This window comes from Lepisosteus oculatus, unplaced genomic scaffold, assembly GCF_040954835.1.
Source record: "Lepisosteus oculatus isolate fLepOcu1 unplaced genomic scaffold, fLepOcu1.hap2 HAP2_SCAFFOLD_67, whole genome shotgun sequence".
In the NCBI taxonomy this organism is placed as follows: domain Eukaryota; kingdom Metazoa; phylum Chordata; class Actinopteri; order Semionotiformes; family Lepisosteidae; genus Lepisosteus; species Lepisosteus oculatus.
The window spans coordinates 922,312-935,000 of record NW_027168224.1 but is presented as its reverse complement, the minus strand read 5'-3'; the positions used below and the strand labels follow the sequence as shown (position 1 = coordinate 935,000).

The window sequence follows — 12,689 nt, the reverse complement described above, 5'->3', positions numbered from 1 at the left end:
AAAATGATTTTTTTTAGGTTTAAGAATTTCGATATGAGTAACACTGGGAAAAGAAAAGAGAGTGCTGGGTCTTCGAAGGAGAAGTTTAAGAAACCTCAATCGTATATGTATAGCACTACAAGAAAATTGATGGCAACTAAAGGGAAAAGTGAAGCAGCTGGAGGGGACGTGGAAAGAGTGCTGGAGATGCGCTCGTACGCGAGCGTTCGCAGCCCAAGTGAGACTCAGCTGCCAGAGGAAGAGCCGGAGTCCCTGCCCAGCACACCTGTGAAAACCCCGGCAGCCAAGAGAGGAAGGGGCGACCTGACGCTGGAGGAGCTCCAGACCAACATCTTCAACATGATGGCACAGAGCATGGGTGAGCTGAAGGAAATGATTTGATCTAATACAGTCGCAATCGAAAGTCTTAAAAAGTCCATGGACTGTGTGTTTAAAGAGGTTGAAGACTTAAAGAGTGAAGTAAAAGTTCTTAAACAAGTAAATACCAAACAAGAAAAGCATATTAAAGAACTTGAATTGAAAGTGAACGATGTAGATAGATACCGTCGATGATGGAATTTAAAATTATTTGGAGTTAAAGAGGAACATGATAAGGACCTTGTTGCAACAGTGAAGGGTATCTGTAAAAGGACCCTGCCAGACCAGGAGGACGTAATATCGGCCATTGACTTTGTTCACAGGCTCGGGAGAGCGAACATGTCTGGGCAAGTGCGCCCCAGATCGATTATAATACAGTTCACCAAGATGACGGCGAGGGACATGCTGTGGCGAGCGGCGAGGGGGAATGAGTATTTGAATGGGAACAAACTGAGGTTTGCAGAGGACCTGTCTGCCGCGGACAGGAGCACCAGGAACCAGCTGTGGCCCCAGGTTGAAGCTGCCAGAAGAGAGGGGAGGAGAGCCTACTTTGTGGGAGCGAGGGCCTTTGTGGACGGGAAGGAGATTTGCTCCCAGTGACTGCTCAGTTAATGATTATGTTTGGTTATATTTGTTATACCAGTATATACTAGTGTTTCTTTAGTGTTAGTTTGGAATGGTGTAGTTAAGTGTTAAGGACTGTTATAGTTCTGGTTCTTTGAAAAACTCAATAGTTTAGACAGTCTTAGAGTTAGTTATTTGCTTTTGTGTATGTCTTTTTCATGAATGCCAGAGGTACTCGAAATGTTGTTAAAAGAAAAACTGTGTGCTGAGTTTTATTTTTTACAGGAAACGCATGCATGTTGAAACTAAAGTTTATAAATAATTGAGAAATATTAAAGCAAGGAAAATATGATACGTGTAAAATATACAATTTGATCACATAATTACTTAATTACCTCTGGTAGTTAAATGCTTTTTTCTGCTGCGTTTTTTTTCTCTTGTACATGACTCTGATCCTCTTGTTGTATTTGTATTTGTAAATTCTATGTTTAATAAAAAAAAAATTAAAAAAAGCATTCTCTGGTGGTGTCCTGTAGGCTTCCTGTGGGTGTGCGTTGGTGGTATAGTGGTGAGCATAGCTGCCTTCCAAGCAGTTGACCCGGGTTCGATTCCCGGCCAACGCAGTGGCGAATGTTTTCAAATGCTGTCATGAGCCTTGGATTGTGACTAGCAAAGCGAAGCCTTTTGAAAGAGCTAAAGCACTGAAAAACGGAATTGAGGGAGAATCTTACAGGGGATTCTGAGTGGTGTCTGCATACACGCAGTCCGATATGGGTGCTGAAAGCTTGAGCTACTCTCAATGTCATGCTGGCTTTCCCCGGAGTAAATCTGTTACATTGAAAGAATGCTTCTCGCAGGTTCAAAAAGGGACCCTTGTTAATTGGAGAAATCAATGATTTCGAATGAATTCTGTATGCGTTAAAAGACAGCTATACACAGAAAACATGCAGGACACTGCTCATGATGTTTCCCGAGCCAAAACACAGTGCGTTTTTTCAAGCCATCTGACAAAGCCCGCCCACTGAAAACTGCAGCAGATCGTGTAAAGACGTTCAACTTTGTAACTACTGCACGCACAGGAAGCAGAATAAATTCCTCTTTTCAAACTGTCAAAGGTTTGCTTTACGAACGCCGCAGGACATCGCACAATCTCTTTTGAACAGGGACAAACGATTTCTTATGGGGCGCAGTAAGTACTGTTACTGTCACTGCTCGATACCGACGTTGGCCTACTATACCATGTTCAGCCACTGCTAGAAAATGTACGGCTCTAGCACCAGAGCAAACAACAGGAGGGCCGATGTCGAACAGGCACACGTGTCAGACATGGAGAGCGATGAGAATGGGATTCGAACCCATGTCTGCAAAGCACAATGGATTAGCAGTCCATCACCTTAACCACTCAGCCACCTTGTCGATGAAACTGGGCTGTCCGGACATGGGTTGGCGCGCTCCAGATGATCTTTTTCTTTTTTCCCCCACGTACTCGAGGGTCATTTTCCTGTTCCACATGTGATTTCAACATTTTCCTTGGGAGATGTCAAGCCAGCAAGTCACTGCTGTGGTTCAGTGGCCAGTGTGGAGTTCAGTGGCCCTGTTGTACACAGAAAGCACATTGAGCTCCTTGGACATGAAAAGTTCCAGATAAAAGCCATTTGTCATCCTTTCTCTTGGTGTCGATGTTGCTATTGTATGTAAAGGTGGCAACTTGCTCAGCGAGCAGGCGGAGCACACACCGAATGCAGATGTGTCTGAGTGGTGTGTCCAAGTGGCTGCAAAAGGACAACACTCCTGGGGCGCCGTGGCTTAGTTGGTTAAAGCGCTTGTCTAGTAAACAGGAGATCCCCGCCTACGGCTAGACTTAATTAAATGCAAGTATTCATTTCCTGTCTTTAACGCGACTTGTTTTTCTTAAAATGGATGCAACTTGCAAAACATGAAATACAAGCCTTGCTAATCAGCGCTAGCGGCTGGCAAAAAAAAGGAGTCAGCTATTTTTTTTTCTTTAACCTTAACCCTGCTAACGGAGAAGAGTTAAACGACCGAGTCTATGCAGCTTAAACGGTGCGCAAGTCGGGTTCTTAGCTGAAAGGGTGGTAAATCACGCTCACCCCAGTCCTTAATCTTTTAAAGAGGATACAAAATTGAACCTAGTCGCCACATCACATACATCCCGTTCAACGATAAAAAGGTAACATCTATCCTCGCTCCAGAGTCAATCTCACGTTGAGGGCATCTTTTTTTTCACTTTACCGTGAGTCGGGCTCGGCTGCACAGAGGAGAGAGCAGAGCAATGAGGTCACAGGGACAGGGGAGTCACACGCTGGCGGTTTGAATACGCGGAAGATCACTGAGGGATCCACAGTATGTGGACCCTCCGTTCGCCATCAGTCCACACTCCGGACTCTGAATCCTGCCATCCGAGTTAAGATCTCGGCGGAACCTGAGGCGCAGTTCCTTCTTAAAACGTAATCTGGTGAGCATTTCTAGAATCGCACTTGTATAGATGCAGCCTTTAATGTGTTGCTAGGTTAAAATTGATGACTTCTTGTATTTCAGTAGGCAACTGCCCTCTTGATTTTGGATTTAATTTCTTTATTACAGGGGCGCTTTTATGAAGACAGAGTCATGTTCAGGTACTTTGCTTGATGGAGGAAGCTCATTTCGGACTCTGTGATCTGCTCACCTGGAAAGGTCTGCTGTACTACTACAAGAGAGAAGTAGGGTCTGGAAGAAGGGACAATTTTATGATGCTTTGGAAGATAGTTTTTTTTTTCTTATACTGAAAATGAAAAGTAGAAATGGACTCAGTCTTTGGAATTTGTATATTTATACATTTCAGTGAACCCTCAGCCATTCCTTCTGTATTGTAATTCAATTTCTCTTTTAAAATTCCTTCCCCACTTCTAGGACCTGCAGTTGCTGAACTCCACAATGGCTTCTATTGGAAAGTCTGTGACTGAGACCATTATTTATTTAGGAGCAATGAGCAATTCTTATATAAATGCAATAAAATCATTATGCTCAAACTATGAGAGAGAATTTTAAGGATAATTTAAGAAATCAGTCTTAGCTTGTTTCTATACACAGATGGTATTATTTATTTTCAAAGGAAACCCGCGAGGATTCCCCTGGTGTGCAAGATGTGCCTGAATACTTTTGATCAGCTTCCTGCTCACTTCAAGAGGGCGTGTATGAAGCACGCCACGGCAGAAGAGATCAGGTGGCCTCTCAACAGGCGAGGGAGGACATGATGAATCACCTGAAGAACGGGGTCATCGTGGATTACCACAGAATAGAGATCAAAGGACACTTTGTGGGCTTGAAATACAAAGAAAACCATGTTCTATGGGACAAGATAAATACAAAACTTAAGCTTTTATTTTAATTAGATTTATTTATAAAGCATAAGCAATCATTTATTACATTAATATATGTGAAAATAACATTTTAGTATCATACGTTTAGTATATTTAGTCCCTAATGCTGAAAGAAATGATCATAGAACATGACATCTAACCTTACCTGCTGTGTTTTTAATCCCTATTGCTCAATGCACGGTGAAAGCATTGCATACATATGTCTGACAATGAGGAATGGGCCCCTGAGACAGTCATTTGCCTGTTTCACAAATGATCGTATTTTACTAGAGATTCTGTTTGGGATTCAGATGTGCATTCGGAAAGCAATCCTTTTCAAGAAATGATACGTTCTGGATGAGGTCAAAGGTGCTGGAACACTGTATTTAGGATGTGTTTGCAGAGACTGTGTGTCTCCTGCTTCAACGCAGTGAGAAATAGATGTGCTCCTGTAATTCATTGGTACATGCCCAGGGCAGTAAGCAGTCTGAGGATTTATTTCCAGACGGCATAGAGCAGTGAAGCAGTGAAGTAGTGCAACACACTGGATCATTATATTATTAGAATCTATTCTACTTAAATTATTACATTATACACAATTTGAGTTCATTTTAAAAAGTAAAAGGTAATGAAAGGAATGCATTTTCGTAAGAAAGATAATACCGATATGCATGTGATAATCTTCCTTATATCATGTAGTGCGTCATTTGGACACTTTGTGGGATTGAAATACAAAGAAAATCATGTTCTATGGTACAAGATAAATACAAAACTTAAGCTTTTATTTTAATTAGATTTGTTTATAAAGCATAAGCAATCATTTATTATATTAATATATGTGTGTAGCCGCGAGGCTTATTAATAAGGCAGAATTAAGTGTTCTGAGCCTTCCCAAATGAGGCCCCATTTCTCTGTTCATCTCTGTGGTGCAGCCACAGAGAGACTATTCATGCAGGGTGATTTAAGGTCCTAGGACAGCTCCCAAAGGGGGATGCACTTAGCTAAGCCTGGCTATCATGATCAATGGTCATCCATTGGCGCCTATCTGTCTAGGGAGTGCCAGTTGGACATCTGGACTGCATTACTAAGTGTCAGGACTAAGTGACTCATATCTCACCTTGATCAATCAATCAGGGACTGGTAGGGCCGAGTAACCCACGTGGGACTCTGATGCCCATGGAACTTTCAGCCAATCAATGAGCTGAAGTTCCTCCAGGTAAAAACAGGCAACACAGAGAGCCTGTGAGATTCAGTAAGATTCAGAAGGGAGGATTCAGAGGATTCTGTGGACAATTCTAAAGGGAATTCAAAGGAGAATTCCAGGGCAGGGCGGCCCAGGAGCAGAAGGCTCCCAAGGGCAGGACATTCTCGCAGCGCGCCTCCTGACCATCCTGAGACTCAGCCCGGACAACCACGGAACGGCCAGTGTGTCCGAGTGCCAGAACTTTCCTTTGTTCTAAGAGTCTAGAGCGGAGGTTGCCAGAGAATAACCAGAGGATCCACCCGTGGTTAGCACCAGCAGCAGGCCTCGTGAACAGGTCGGAACTGTGGACAGCTGAATCACTATTCAGAACTAGCTCTTCATCAGAAACGAACCGGTCCTCTTCCTGACTTGCTGGGACCCACAGTCATCTTTTCTCCTGTGCACAAACTTTGCTAGTTAAAGCCCACAGTGAGCATCAGCAGCGCAGCATCGCAAGCCACACAGCACAGCCTGGCACGGAGCCAGAGAGCGCGGATTGGACAGCAACAGCCTGCAACTGTTTCTTTGTGCCCGCAGGAAGATCTGAATCCCCAAAGATTGGATGAGTATTCAACTTCAATGCATTACAGCTCGAGAATTCAATTGTTATCCCAACCAGTTGATATCAATTTAATTCCTAAGAGTTATGTACTTGTTTGAGTATCTAATGTAGAAGTTATAACCAAGTTCATTAACGAAACGGTCTTAATGAATGATATACTGAACGTATGTCCTCTTGATATGTGTAACACTTCGTAACTGACTGAATATATATCTTTTGTATTCTGATAACCCTCTCGATAAGATCTGTTAGGTTTACATGCATATTTTATGTATTAATAAATGTATCCTCGTGTATTAGTACCTGTGTGTGCGCGTTGTTTGAGTTATGTCACATGGTTGGATTCTAAAGCCATCAAAAGAATCAACTTTGTGATTTACTGCTACAATTAATAATTGTCTCAGTAAATGCCCAAACCCTACAGAACTGGTGCCTTCAGAGAGCCACTACATTTAATTTTGCTATGGCAACATTACATATTTGGCGTCCCTGAGCCGGTTTTCTTACATGTGAAAATAACATTTTAGCATCATATTATTACATACAGGTCTCTAGCTTCAACACAGTGATATATATATATACTCAGTGATTTATTGGTACATGCCCAGGTCAATAATCAGAATGAGGATTTATTTCCAGACGGGCTACAGGTAGTGTTGTGAAATACTTCAACACACTGGATCGCAGATTTAGACCCCCTGCACTCTTACTCCTTAAAAACCAAAGAAATGAAGATATGTAGCAATCACATTGCAACAGGGCTGACAGTGACTTAATGCTTATACTAGTGGACTTCTGGTACCTTTAGGGTACGGTGTTCCCTGAAGGGCTCTCAAACCCCGCATTTCAGATGCCTAGCTGTTTCGCTGATGTGTTGCACCTCAGAATCACTTTTAAACCTTACCTCTGGTATCTTTAATCCCTATTGCTCAACGCATGGTGAAAGTATTGCATAAATGTGTCTGAAAATGAGCAATGGGCACCTGAGAGACTCATTTGCCTGTTTCACAAATGATCATATTTGACTAGAGATTCTGTTTGGGATTCAGTTGTGCATTCTGACAGCAATCGCTTTCAAAAATGGTTACATTCTGGATGAGGTCAAGGTGCAGGAACACCGTATTTAGGATGTGTTTGCACTTATTCTGTGTCTCTAGCTTCAACACAGCGATATATGTATATGCTCACTGATTTTTTGGTACATGCCCAGGGCAATAATCATTATGAGGATTTATTTCCTGATGTGCTAGGGGTAGTGTTGTGAAATACTTCAACACACTGGATCGCAGGTTTAAACCGCCTGCACTCTTACTCCTTAAAAACCAACAAATGCAGATATGTAGCAATCATATTGTAGCTGACACTCATTTGCCTGTTTCACAAATGATCATATTTTACTAGAGATTCTGTTTGGGATCCGGATGTGCATTCTGACAGCAATCTCCTTATCGCGGCTTTGCCCTTCTTGCCTCTTTGGACAATATCTCCATCTTGTGGTCGTTATTATTCCGGTTCCGGTCGAGAGGGAACGCTGGCGCATTTGGCTGCCGCTCCTCTCACCAGTTTTTCATTTCTATCTACTTATTTATGTTTTTTTTTTTTCCCTTTTTCTCCTCGATTACACTGATTTCTAGTTTATCTATTTTCATCCGCTTCACGTTACAAATTCACAAATGCGACTTCCACTGCACTGTGAACTTACTCAACTGAAGACCTTCACCTCTTGCTACCGCCTTCTCTGGATTTCCTTCCCGTCTCGTTTCATCAATCATGTCTCTGAGGTACACTGCACTGCAACTTCTTCAACTAAAACAAAGCTACTTCCTGGTCAAAGACACATTCGATTACTGCCGTTTTACTGGGATTTTACGACCGACTCGCTACATCCATCGCAGCACAGGACGCCGTTCTCTTCGTTCGTCTGCCTGCGGAGTCTCTATCCCTGCCTTTCGGCGCACGTCTGTAAGTCCATCACGTACCGGCGCCGATCTAAAAAATCTCCTCACTACCGCACCTGGACCGCACTCCGCTTCCCCCTGCATCCCCGAGACTGGCCAGATCAGCGCTACTCAACACCCGCTCCGTTAACAGCAAGGCTCTTCTTTTATGTGACATTATCAAAGAAAAACAACTGGACCTTCTGTGCTTAACCGAAACATGGCACAAACAAAACGATGGACTCCTGTTCAACCAACTAGTTCCTCCTGGATATGGTTTCTTTGACCTTCCGCGTCTTTCAGGCAGAGGCGGGGGCATCATTGTTATTTACAACCTTTTTTACAGTCTAAGTCCTATAGCTATACCTCCTCCCTCTTCTTTTGAGTGTCTTGTTTTAAATGTTTCTATCCCCCAATCTACTATTATTGCCACAGTTTACAGACCACCCAAACCCAGTGGAGTCTTCTTAGGTGAGTTTGGTGATTTTCTCTCATTCTTATCCCTTAAATTTAAAAGGATCCTTATTCTAGGGGACTTTAATATACACATTGATTCAACCTCTTCCAGTCTGGCTAAAGAGTTCCTTTCTCTTTTGGGATGCTTTGACCTTGCTCAGTTTGTTTGTACCCCTACACATAACAAAGGACACACCTTAGATCTAATTATTGCAAATGACTCCTTTGTCTCCCACTGCTCCCCCCTTGATCTAGGCCTCTCTGACCACTTAGCCATTCTCTTCAATCTGGAATTACCTGTTTCTAACACTTCCCCCTCACGCTCTGTAAATTTCCGCAACTGGCGATCAATTGATCACCCAAGGTTTGCAAATTCTGTTCTGTCCTCCTTATCCTGTTTCTCTTCCTCTGACCCTCTAGAGGACAAAATACAGTTACTTGACAATGCTCTTTTATCTACCCTCGACACCTTTGCTCCTTTAAAAACTCGAACCATCTCCTTCTCTCGCCCTGCCCCCTGGTACAATGACCATCTGCGTTTCATGAAGGCAGCCTCTCGCAAACTTGAGCGTAGGTGGCGTCTTTCCAGCCTAAATGTACATTATCAGGCCTGGAGAGATTACTTATCTGATTATAAGGTTACTATAGAGTCTGCTAGATCCACCTACTTCTCTCACATCATTGAAAATCACCAAAACAATCCCAGACATCTTTTCTCCACCATCAACAGACTGCTCAAGCCAAACTGCCCCACCACATTACCTGCCTCATCACAACTTTGCAACACATTCTTAGATTTCTTTAGTTCTAAGATTGACAACATCCGGCATCACATTCTCTCCACTACGGATATAATTTCCACACCTCCTCCATCCTCATCCAACTTCTCTGGTTCCCGTCTCTCCAGCTTCTCTCTTCTTGACTCAGCATCCCTAAACAAACTAGTTACGCGCATGAAACCCACCACATCTATTTTAGATCCCATTCCCACCACTTTATTCCAGTCCTGTTTCTCTTCTCTCTGTCCCATTGTCCTCAATATAATACATGAATCCTTGAGCACCGGCATTGTACCAACGGTCCTCAAAACTGCTGCTATTACCCCAGTGCCAAAGAAGCCTAACATGGCTCTCGACAATCTTAACAACTTTCGCCCCATCTCCAACTTACCCTTTCTCTCTAAAATTCTAGAACGTGCTGTCACACTTCAGTTACATAACCACCTCATGACAAACAACCTTTTCGAACCCCTCCAATCTGGCTTCCGTCAACTTCACAGCACAGAAACCGCCCTAGTCAAAGTCACCAACGATCTCCTAATAGCTTCTGATTCTGGTTCTCTTTCCATACTCATCCTTCTTGATCTCAGTGCTGCCTTTGACACTGTTGACCATAACATCTTGCTTTCTCGTCTCGAGACTGTGTTTGGAGTCTCTGACACTGCCCTCAAATGGTTTAAGTCTTACCTCACTGATCGCTGTCACTTTGTCTCTCTCAATGGGTACAGGTCTGAAATTGGTCTTGTCAAGTCTGGTGTCCCTCAGGGCTCAATACTGGGCCCCTTGCTCTTCAGCATTTACATGTTCCCACTTGGTCAGCTTTTAAGATCACATGGCCTCAGCTTTCATTTTTACGCTGACGATACTCAAATATACATCCATACCAAACCCGACACTGATGTGGCTGTCTCTATTCTATCTAATTGCATCTCTGACATAAAAATTTGGATGACTCAAAACTTCCTTCATCTTAACTGTGACAAGACTGAAGTCATGCTTATTGGTACCCCCCATCAACTTCGTAAAGCCAGTCCTGTAACCCTGTCTGTAGATGGCTCTGTACTTGAGCTCCAATCAAAATTGAAAAACCTTGGGGTTATATTCGATTCTGGCTTAACATTCGACCCACATGTACAGCATACTGTCAAAACATCTTTTTTTCACCTTAGAAATATCGCAAGACTACGCCCTATGCTATCATTAACTGTGGCTGAAAAGCTAATCAACATATTTGTATTCTCTCGAATTGACTACTGCAATGCTCTGCTCCCTGGGGTATCTAAATCTACTCTGAACAAGCTGCAGTATGTCCAAAATTCAGCAGCCAGAATCCTGACCAAGTCTAGTGCAAGTGTTCACATTACTCCTATCCTGGAGTCCTTGCACTGGCTTCCGGTCAAATTCCGCGTAGACTTTAAAATCCTCATGCTCACCTACAAGGCTTTACATGGCCTGGCACCTCAATACCTGTCTGAACTTTTATCGCCCTACTCCCCACCTCGCAACCTCCGCTCTTCAAATTCTGCCCTCCTTACTGTCCCCCAAGCCCGTCTACATTGTATGGACGACAGGGCCTTCTCCTGCTATGCCCCCAAGCTCTGGAACTCTTTGCCCAAGGATATTAGAGAGTCACCTTCTCTAAACTCCTTCAAATCCAGACTCAAAACCCTCCTTTTCAGAAAAGCCTTTACTTAACTGGTTCCATTCTTCACCCCTCTGCTCTTCTTAATACCATCTTCCACGGTCTCCTCTATTGTTATTGTTGTATTGTTGTAATCATAATTGTGTCCTGTCTTGTGAAATGTTCTTATTTATTGTTGTAGTCTTCTTATTTATTGTTATTGTCATCCTGTAAAGCGCTTTGAGAAGCCACCTTTAAAGGCGCTATATAAAATAAAGTTTATTATTATTATTATTATTGTTATTGGTAATGTCTAGACAACATCTCCATCCTGTGGTCGTTGTTGGTAATGTCTTCTTATGCCCTTTAAATTTTAATTCTCTATTAGTTGATTCTAGAATCTCTACAATGGAGATGAAAACATCAGTTTTATAGCAGACAATATGACATTATTTATAGTCCAATTAGAAACTTATTACCCTGTTTTTAACATAATAACAAATTAAAATTGATTAAAACTAAGTTTGGAACACCAGGGAACATAACAAATGATTTTTAGGAAAACCATGAGGTTCTCTGTGTCCAATGCCTGCAAGGGGAGAAAGCTAGAATCCTTTGATTTTTTCAAAATTTGAAAATAAACATCATATAACAACAGCTTTCATTCCTAGGAGTGAAAAATAACCATTTTTGAAGACATAGTAGTTTCTAAAACACTACAATAAAGTTAAAAACATCAGTTTTATATTACATTATTTTTAGTGAAATTAGTCATTTTTTGCACTATTTTTAATAAAATATCTAATTAAAAGTGATTAAAATTAAGTTTGGAACAACAAGGAACACAAAAAAAAAAGATTTTTAGGAAAACCATGAGGTCCTCTGTGCCCGATGCCTGCAAGGGGAGAAAGCTAGAATCCTAAAAAAAAGTTATCAATTCTAGAGCCTAAGAGGAAAACAAGACAAATGTATATCTCCAAATAATTTTATGTGCTTCAGAAGAGCCCAGGAAAGTTTTTTGCATACATGAAACCACGCCCGTTTGCACATAAGCAGACATGGTTGCACACACGACTGCATGAAAGCACACGTGCATGCGAAGTCATCCTGTTGAGCATTTGAAAAGCCGCACCACGCCACACTTGAAATAGCTCTTACATTAGTGGTAGACACAGGAATCGCCGCAGGAATCAAAATTGAACCTAGTTGCCACATCACATACATCCTGTTCAACGATAAAAAGGTAACATCTATCCTCACTCCAGAGTAAATCTCATGTTGAGGGCATATTTTTTTCCACTTTACCATGAGTCGGGCTCGGCTGCACAAAGGCGAGAGCAGAGCAATGAGGTCACGGGGACAGGGGAGTCACACGCTGGCGGTTTGAACACGCGGAAGATCACTGAGGGATCCACAGTATGTGGACCCTCCATGCGCCATCAGTCCACACTCCGGGCTCTGAATCCTGCCATCCGAGTAAAGATCTCGGCGGAACCTGAGGCGCAGTTCCTTCTTAAAACGTAATCTGGTGAGCATTTCTAGAATCGTACTTGTATAGATTGTAGCGTGCTCTCTGAAGGCACCAGTTCTGTAGGGTTTGGGCATTAACTGGGACAATTATTAATTGTAGCAGTAAATCATAAAATGATTCTTTGGATGGCCTTAGAATCCAACCATGCGATATAACTCAAACAACGCACACACATAGGTACTAATACAGAAGGATACATTTATTAATACATAGAATATGCATGTAAACCTAACAGATCTTATCAAGAGGGTTATCAGAATACAAAAGGTATATATTCAGT

General features: G+C 42.3%; 1 non-coding gene across 1 annotated transcript; it reads left to right on the top strand.

The window, feature by feature from the left end:
• Window positions 1-1,472: 1,472 nt before the first annotated feature.
• Window positions 1,473-1,544, top strand: trnag-ucc (transfer RNA glycine (anticodon UCC)). The gene has a single exon. It is a non-coding gene; the product is annotated as a tRNA-Gly (tRNA).
• Window positions 1,545-12,689: the final 11,145 nt, after the last annotated feature.